The sequence below is a fragment of the Fulmarus glacialis genome, unplaced genomic scaffold (genome assembly GCF_000690835.1).
Source record: "Fulmarus glacialis isolate BGI_N327 unplaced genomic scaffold, ASM69083v1 scaffold64, whole genome shotgun sequence".
Taxonomy (NCBI): Eukaryota; Metazoa; Chordata; class Aves; order Procellariiformes; family Procellariidae; genus Fulmarus; species Fulmarus glacialis.
Window position 1 is genome coordinate 4,751 of NW_009207159.1, and position 9,535 is coordinate 14,285.

The window sequence follows — 9,535 nt, forward strand, 5'->3', positions numbered from 1 at the left end:
CTGGGGACTCTGACTCACCTTCACTCAGCAGATGGTGGTGACGTTTGAGGTGACTGTCCCAGGGCCCGCTGCTGGCCCCGTGGAGCTGCGGGTGCAAAGAACCTTGGGCTAACACTTCTGCAGAGCCTGACCCCGCTCTTTCTCAATGGGACCGTGGGTTGGATCAATGCTGTAGGAGGGTCAGGGAGTCCCACCAAGGAGGAACATCTTGTTGCCATCTCAGCAGGGTACGCTGGAACCCCTTATCAAAGCCCTGGGGATTTGGCCACCCTCAGCAATGCCTGAACCTGGTCTGCACCGTACCTCTCTAACCTTGGACTAAGCATCATCTTGGCACGCTTCCCCGGTGTGGTTAACCCTCGGCAGGGCACGGCATGGGGAACCGGTGCTCTGGGGCATCTTGGTTGATGGTCCAAAGAGAAAGCTGCCACTTGGGGTGTTTTTTTTGAGCAGCCGATGGTGGCCCGTGGGCTCCCTGCCTCTGAGAAAGCGGGATGCGGAAACTGGGGCTATTCATGCCTTTAGGAGGCTGCCCTGGTTGCCCTGTCGCATTGGGCTGCTTGAACTGTGAATTTTAATTACACTTTGGGATCAATACGGTGGCCTTGGTAACGAGCTTATTGCTGCTGCAGAATCTGTTTACTTCAGGTTGGTGACAGCCAAAGAACTTAGGTGGCCGAGGACATGATGTTCCAGCTTGTCAAACAGGCTGCATTGTAATTCGGGTGAGGCTCCCGCGGTCCTCGGAGGTGGGTACAGCTTCCCCTTGGCTGCCTCCTACGGACCTGGAGTTCGCTGGCAGGACCCGTTCATGCCTGGCAGAGGAGCCGCCTTAATTCAGGAGCCGTGATTTGGGTGGGGGTTGTCTACAAGGTTTATCTACAAGGTGTGGGCGTAGGGAATAGCTCCTTCCAGCCTCTTGCGGGGAGAGAGAAGGTAGGCAGCCTGGAAAGGAGGTTCCTCAGGGCTTTGCCTTGCCGAAATTCATATTTTGGTTTCCTCCTTCTAGATGACCTGGGGTGAGGTTCAACCTGTGTCTGCTGTTTTCTGTCTCTCCTCCTTTTGCCTCCCCACAGGGAGCCCTGAATATCGCACATTCTTGCACCGTGGGGAGAGGCTTGCATCCAACCTGGGCATGTTTTGGAGCGAGAACATCTGGCCGATCCCTGTTGACCTTGGAGCTGTCAGCCTCTTGCAGGCAGCGCAGCCTGCGTCTCCCTACGTTAACCAACCCCTTCTCCAAATATTCTCCGAGCTCGCCATCCCCACAAGGACGTCACTTCTTATCCCTCCTGCCCCGTTTAAAAGAAAGGGGCTTAATTGAATCAACCCTGTCTGCAGGAAGGGGCCGGCTTTGCTCCGATAGGAGTAGGAGGGTGATGTTTGTCCATCCCGGTAATGATTCCTCTGAGTCCTGAGCAGCAAACACCCTAAGCTGAAGCCGGGGGTTTCTTTCCTTCCTTGCCTCTAAGCAGATGCATCAAAAGCCAAGTCTTTTCAGGGCTGAAAATGCTGGTGAATGAGAAACGGGCAGCTCTAGGTGATGCACTTGTGGAAACACCACTGTGAGGGGCCTGTGGAGGATCAGCCAGGGCTGGAAACATGGGGAGGGTCTATCTCCAATTTTCCGATTGCACAGCTGTATTCTTTAACTCTCTGGGATGTAGAGTAAACTGGCTGCTCCTGTTTTGATGCTGATCCTGCCGGGCATTTTCCCTTAGAGCCGTGGCTAGGGATGGAGGGTTTTTTAAGTGTAGCTGAGAGTCGCTGGAGCCTCGCCTGGGTGGTGTTTGCTGTATTGGTCTCTTGAAAGACCAAAAAGAGATCTTGAAATTGATTGTGCAAGTCGGTTCTGGGGGAGAAAAGGAGGCAGGTGGGGCACGCACAGTGATGGGGGTGCTGGACTGATTCCTCCCCCAAACACAGGGGCTACTTTAGTGTTACGGAGGGAAAGGTTTGGGGTTTTCAATTTGGGTTTTTTTGTGGCTAACCTTCTCTTCAGGCCCATGTGGTGGAGCTGAATGAGCCCTCTGACAGCACTTCTGAGTGTTCCCTTGGTCTTGTACAGCTGTGGTTGAAGAGGAGTTTTCAAATTAACTTAAAAATTGATGCTAATTAAAGATGATTCCCTATCAGCTGTGACACACAAACACATTTCCATGGGCTTCCAGCTCTGAAGCATTCAGCCGGCCCGTTTGAGGCTGTTAGTCCTTGGTTTGCCCCACAAGCTGCTGCAAATGATTTAACCCACAGTCCCGTCCATGCAATGCTCCCAGCAAGGTAACTCCAATTAATACCAATTATCCTATTGCCCACACACTTGCTGTGGCCAAACACGGGCGTACGGCTGGGTGGGCACCGCAGATGAATCCATACGTGAGAAGTCTGGGACGTCTTTAAACCGATTGCATTTTGTGCTGCAAAATGGTCCGGGTAGCTGTGCTGGGTTTGTAGGGTTAACCTGTGAAACGCGATGGGAGTTCACTGCCTTTAAGGATCCATTTGCTTTTCCTGCTGTGAAGGAGATCTCCCTCTGCGTTAAAGCTGGGAGCAAGCCTTTGCCTCAATTCCTGGAGTCCAAGGACTCGATGCCTTATCTGCTGGTGGGGAGCTTTCCCTCTGCTCTTGCTGGAGGCAGTGCACCTTTGACCTCAAGGTGTTTATAAGGCAGTAGTTATTCCCAGTTACTATTTAACAGCTGGGCACTCAAAATCACATTTATTTTATTTAATCTGTTTATTTTTCCTTTAACTAGCATTTACAGTGATTCCCATGATGACTGAAATCTTGGGGTGGTTTCCAGCCTGTTCACCTTTGGAATGGGCTCATTTCTTTCCTGGTGTTTCTTCTTCTCTGCCGAGCTTTGGGATTTGTGTGGAAGTCCTTAATTCTCCTCTTGTACTCACGGAAGCTCATTGGTGTTTTGTTCTGTGTTTTGGTTTTTTTTTTCCCCCCTCCTAGTGCTTTACCCAACCAGCCCTTCTCTGCCAGCAAAGGATGGAGGCTGGTATCAGGGCTTGGCCAGTTTACTTTGCCAGGACCTCAGTGCTTTTTATTTCCTTGTTGGGAACGGTGTAAAGGTTTCCAGGTAGAGATCTGGCTGCGGTTCCTGCTCGGGGAGTTGGTGGGGAGAGTGCCAGGCAGGTCTTTGCCTCTCCGGGGAGAAAAACCTGCCCTGTGAACCCTCCGGGAGCTAGAGGTACAGATCCAAGCGGCACTGAATTCAGCACTGATCGTGCTTTGATCCGCAAAGCAGAGCAACACCCTCGGGCAGCTCTTTCCAGCTCTGTTGTCCGAACGAAGCACTTTGAGGTTTCTTTTAAAGGTTTGGGTAGGAGGAACCATCAGGAGAAAGTCCTCCTGTTGCAAAGGCCACACCTGGAGCAGAAGCAGGTCCTGTTCCTCCATATAACTTCTCTAGCCGGGGCTGTGCCACTTCTAGCTCTCCCCAGGGCCCTTGGTGCTCTGCGGTGGGTGGGGAGGATCAGAAGATGCCTGCCGAGCCCCACTGCCGACCCGCTCCTCCAGCATCTACGGTGGGGCTGAAGCCGTGGGCATTGGTAATGCAAACCCCCCCTGCCTACACCCGGCCTTATCCTCTGGCTGGGGTATCTTTTGCTGCTGAGCTGATTTGAATTGGAAATGGGGTTGTCCCGTGAGCTTGGCCGCAGCCTCGTGTGAATTCGTGCAGCCGCTTGTCATCTAGGTGTGCGCTGGCTCGCTTGGTCAGAGCTTGGAGGTGGTAAAATGGGGTGGTTTATGAATCACGTAGCCAAATCCACCTCAGAAACCTCCCCTTGCTAGTGGTTTGGGGGTGAGGGCGGTGAGTGGTCAGGATGGGAGCCTTACTGATCCCGATGCCCCCATCCCTCTGCTCCGAGTGCCTGATTTTTCCTTTCCTTCAATCCTTACGGGATGCTGTGGTCCAGAAATACCCCTCCAGGGCTGGGTAACCTCACAGGAGAGGAACCTTAAAAACACCCATGTCTGCCTTGCTGATTTCCACCCCAAAAATTCACGTGGGTTGTGGAGCAGGAGCTGTGTCCCCCTGCGTGCCGGAGGGCTGGGGGCTGCGGCTGGTGCCCTGTCCCTTGTCTAGCCGTTGTCCTGCGGAAGGCTGTGGGAACAGGGGCTTGGCTGTCCCAGCCTGGAAGCCGGGGAGAGGGGATCTGAGGACAGCGGCAGCCAAGTCCTCTAAACAAACCAAGCGCCCTGGCATGGCCACGCTTGCCGGTTCCCCTGGTCGCGGTGGGACTGTTGCCAGCCCCGGGGCCGGCATGGGGGAGAGACACTGGGAACCTGTGGCGAGTGGGCTTGGGGCGGCCTTAGCCCCTTGTCCCGAGGGGGGCAAATGTGGCAGGAGGCTGTGGGTGCCTTCCAGGAGGGCTCTTTTCTGGTCAGGAAGCGTGGGGTCCCCTCTGGAACCCAAGTGGCTGCAGGAGCAAGAGCCTGGAAGAGTGCTGTCCCCTCTCTGGGGAGGAGGCACAAGCAAACCTGCTGCTCGGCTCTTCTTTTTGACCTAGAATAGAAGAAAAGCCTCATGCTGGTTATTTTATTTTACTTTTTTCTTCCGCTGATACGTGGCTGAAGAGACCTCAGCCCCTGGGGTGCCTCTTCCCTCCCTCACTGCCGCGTTGACTGAACGTGACGACTCACTTCTGCAAATAAGTGGATTAAAACAACTTGTGCTTTAGAAATGCCTGAACTCATCAGCGCGGCAGGACCTGGCTCCTGAGAAACCAGTCGTGGCTTCCCAGGAGGGAACAGTGCTGGGGAAAGGGTCTTTCTGCAGACATCTAATCCTCAGTGTTTGAAGCCTGGGTGTTTGAAGGTGCCCATCTCCAGATCTGCAAAACTCAGCCCTGGTACAAGCTGCTGATCACATCTCACGTGCAAGTGGGGCTGGTGAAGAGGATGAATACTGATTTGAGCTGTAAAGCATTTCTAGTCTGGCTGAATTTCCAGGAATGACAAAGAAATGATGAACTTAAAAGACAGGTCACGTCAGGGCTGCCTTAGCGTGGGCAACCGGCAGTGCCCTCCCAGCCTCTGCCAGAGTGTTTTTTTTGGGGGAGAGGAGATTAAATAAGGGGAATTCATTGCCCTGAATAGTCCTGATCTCTGCTGCTGGCTTTCTGCGGTCAAAGGAAAGGTCCCAGGACCCTGGATCCTTTCAGGCTTTCTCCTGGGAGGGCAGAAGTGGGTTACAGAGACTTTCTTGCTTTCCAGGCGGTTGCATTGCTGCGAGAACGTGCTCTGCTCCGATTTCGCTGTTTCTCCCTGGGCGACTGCGCTGTGTCATCACGTCCACGGATGTGGTGGAGGAAGCTTCGGAGGCTGGAGGGTTTTAGGTGGCTCACTGCTTCCTTCTCATCTTGGGTGATGTGCAGAGCCTGCTCTTGTGCCTCCTCCCCCCCCAGTTACTCCAGGACAGAAGTGCCTTTAAGGGCACTTTTTTTACACCACTGTGGATGTGCCGTCACTCACGTTGTCCCTAATGAAAAGTAATAATAATAAAAAAAAAAAAGGTTGCTAAGGCAAACCTGGTGGTGGTAAGATGGGAACCTGGAGTCGCTCCCTGGCATGTGTCCTTTTCTCCGTGGAGCCTGCGCCTCGGTGAACGGGGTCAACGTGCGGCCCCGGGGATGGCTGTGAGTTGGTGGATGCTTTCCAAATCCTCCTCCTCCTCCTCCTCCCGCAACCTGCTCCGCTGCTGTCCCCCGAGGCTGCGCAGGATGCAATTGGAGATGCGTAGCATGGTGAAGGAGCTCGAGCATCCTCTCTGGAGCCGTTCTGGGGATGGAAAGAGTTTTAAAATTAAAAGCGGGGTCGTCTTGTGTGAGAGGGACGTGCCTGGCTCATCTGTGCCCGAGGTAAATCCAGCTGGATTTACAAAGTCCTCTGCAGCTCAGAGGCTGGAGTGGGGGGAACTTCTCTTACTCGGTAAGCTCAAAAAGCTGCTCTCTAGCCTGATTGCTGGGGAAAAACGCAGGATAAACCATCGAGGATGGCACACCCAACAGTCACGAGCTGCCGGTTCGTTTAGATGGTAGCAGATCTGGAATCTGCCCTTCCTATGTTGTAATAATTAAACAAACGAGGCTGTATGTGCTGGGGGCACGTGTGCTGCTGTGTTTGGGACTGCCCGGCCAACGTGCCAACGTGCCCACATGCCCACCTTATAACGTAGGGAGAGGCTCGCTGAAGCTGATTTTTTTAGCTTCACGGTGGTTTTGGGATGCACCGGGCAGTGCAGCCAAACAAGGTGGCCGGTGTTTGCCTTGGGAGGGCCCGGGGGTCCCTGGCACCTCTTTTGACCCTTTTTGGGATGCGGTGCTGTCTCAGCAAGGATGATGCTCCCTCACCTCCTTCCTGGCCAGACCCAGCACCTGGAGGGGTGGTTTGAGCTGAAGACGAGTGGCAGTTTTTGGGAAGAGTCGGATCTGTGTGGGAACGGGCACGGTCGTGCCAGGTTTCGCAAGGGGAGAAAATGTACTTCTGGCTTGGCAGGTGTGACTGGGAGCAGGCAGCGTTCAGCGTTGCTTTGTGAAAACTTGGCAGGAAATGTCGGATCTTGGTGTTTTCCTACAGGGCATCATCCAAAAAAACCCCTGCTGTACCAAGCAAGGAGCTGCTCATTTGGCACAGGGCTCCAGCAGGACCCCAGCCCCACCTCCTCCTGTAAGGGGGTAGCGATGCTAGAAAACACCCCGGCTCTGTTTCTGTGAAGAGAAATTGGTGCTGTGTTGTTTTGCCTCCTTGGTCGTGAATTGCTGGGATGAAAAAATATTTTCCTTGCTCTTAAACCCTTGTGCTCCACCCGGTTGGAAAAGCAGGATGAAGTTTGGGATGCGATTCGCGGTCGTGCTCTCCGCAGCCAGACAATCCCGACCCCGGTCCCCTGTCTCAAAAAAACCAGCCCGGCTTCAGTCAGACACAGCCGACTCATCCGCAGCCCCCGACTGGGGATGCCGTTCATTCAAATTCCCATGACAAGCTGAGGGATTATGAGATTTTCTCCGTCGCCTTAATGCAGCTAGAGAGCCCGGCACGTGGAAGGTAAAGCGGCCGATGGTCGTGCACATTGCCAGTCGGTTCGGTCGCTTTGCCTGACCGTGGCACCCGCCGGCCTCCCTCATCTTCCTCTCGGCTGGTTGCCGGATCCTGCGTTAATTTGCTGGGCTTGGGGGGGGTTTGATGTGCGAACGGTTCATTCGATTTGGAAGCTGCTTGCAATGTTGGATGATAATTTTAGACAGGGCAGATTTTGCTAAGCTGCGGAGTTCAGATGAGCTCTGGTAAAGCCATGGCGGGGATTACTGTGGTTAATTCAGCACATGGTTTCTTTAGTGGTGATTTTTTTTTTTTTTTTCCCCTCCTTGAATTCAAACCCCCCATTTCTAGAACTGCTGTTTCTCCTAAAAAGTGGGACCGTGCCTTGGAGCTGGCTCAACACCCACGGCCGGTCCCCCAAAGGGGACGATGGTGTCTGGTAGATCTTGGTTGTCTTGGTGGTGTGGGGGTGGCATGGAGCTGGGGAGCGCAGCAGCCCTCCATCCCCACCCTCTCCTTCCCATTGCATCCCAAACGAGCTTTGCTCCATGAGACCATCCAGGCAGCACGTTTCACTGCAGGGAAGTGCCCTGGCCCAGGGTTCCCATGTCCTGGATGCTGTAAGCAAGGACAGACACCCACCTGCACCCTGGGCCGGAGCAGCAAAGCCTGGGTTATCTGTTTTTTCCCTCCTGGCTTCACCTCTTCCCTGGAAACCTTTCCCTGAGATGGAGAAAATTCCTCAGCTAACACTTTAAGCTGTTTTAATGCCAGCAGCTGTTTTATGGGGCATGTTTACACCCTCTGGTTTGATGAGTTGCCAGAGGAAGAGGTGGGTGCGAAGGGGTGGAAATCTCACTGTTCTGAAATTGCTGATCTTTCCCCCCCACCGCCACCCTGGAAATGCCCATGAGCAATACACCAGCATGGAGGTGGCACAAACCTTTCTCAGGCTGTCCGAGGAAGATTGATCCAAGCAACAGACCTTGAACAAATTCCAGCAATATCATTCCTTGGTTGGGAAACAGCTGTGCCTCCCAGCTCCGGCCCCGTGCCCCGAGGACACTGCTGTTACCTGCCTGGTGTTGCTCACTTAGAAGTGCTTCTACACCTCTTATCTCTTGGTACCAGCTCTCCCAGCAGTAGGTTATGATGCCCTCCAGTTCCTCCCTCTGCACCAAATGACCTAAACCAGTTGCAAAACCAAACCTGAAAACTCCCTTTAGCATTCCCGTTCTTTCCACTAACGCAAATTCACGCAATTTGCATCAGAATTGCATGGCGTCTGCTGGGAAGTCTGGTCTGGGAAGCAGACACCAGGCTGTAATGTATCCAGTATGGAGGAGCTGGCTAAAAACCTTCTAGCAGCAGCACCCACAAAAATGCCTGGGATGCTTGCCTGGGTGTGATCTTGGACTTGATCTGGTGCTAATCTGTTCCTGGAGGGGATGCTGGAGGCACCTCCATCACCCCACATCACCCCACATGTCCTCCCTTGGATTGAGCGGTGGGTTTCATGTCCCTGTTTCCCCTCCTGAGCAGAATACCTGAGCTGCTTTTGGCCCATGAGCTGGGTTTCTCCAGGAACCGTGGCTCCATTTTACAGCCCAAATAGCCATGCTAGTGCTGCTGACACCCCAGACCCAGACTATGCAGATTCCTCCTTTCTGGGATGGATCATCTCAATTAAATAGTTTCATTCTTCTCCCCTTGAAGGCTGTTTCCCGCATCAAAGCTTTCGGGGAGCTTTTGGGATCGTTGTGGCATGGAAAACCCCTCCTTGAGGCCACTGTGGCCTGTCTCTTTCCATCAACTTGATTTCTTCAGGACTCTTCTCGAGGTCTCCTGGGTCTGTGGGGATGCTTTATTAATCCCACTCCCTGCGATGACATCTCATCCCTGTTAAGTGGCAAAATTAAATCCTGCAGCGTCGTGATCAGAGGGAAGAGGCCGCGCTGGGGCTCTTTGTCAGGGTCTCCTGCGTGGCAGCGTGCCGGGGAGGGGGGCATTAGGCTGGATTTGCTGGCGCTTTTCCTAATTCCCTTTCATCTCCGTTGTCTTTCTCTTGCAGAAACAGCAATAAGGCTTTTTGCTGACTGGTCACACGGGATGAGTGCAGCAGCTGAGCACTTTGGGGCTATTTTTCCCCTCCTTTTGGCCCAACACACTTGAATTTGATGAGCCAGTGGTAGGTGCCGGAGCCTTGAGTTGCCTCTGGCCGAGAGAGGAAGGAGGGGTGGCTGCTTTCAGCTTCTCTTACAATGGAAATATCTGTAATGCAGAGGAGACTGAAAGGCAATGCAATGTCAACTACTTTTTGTTGAAACGTTCTCTCCTGCTGAGTTTTTCCCCCCCTGCTTTTAGCGTTGATTTTGGAAGGATGTCCCATGTTTTTAACCTGCGGATGCTCTGCTCCTGGGGAAGAGCCTGGAAGCACCAGGAATCTGAGTTTCTGCTGGGACCACCCCAGCTGGATTCCTGC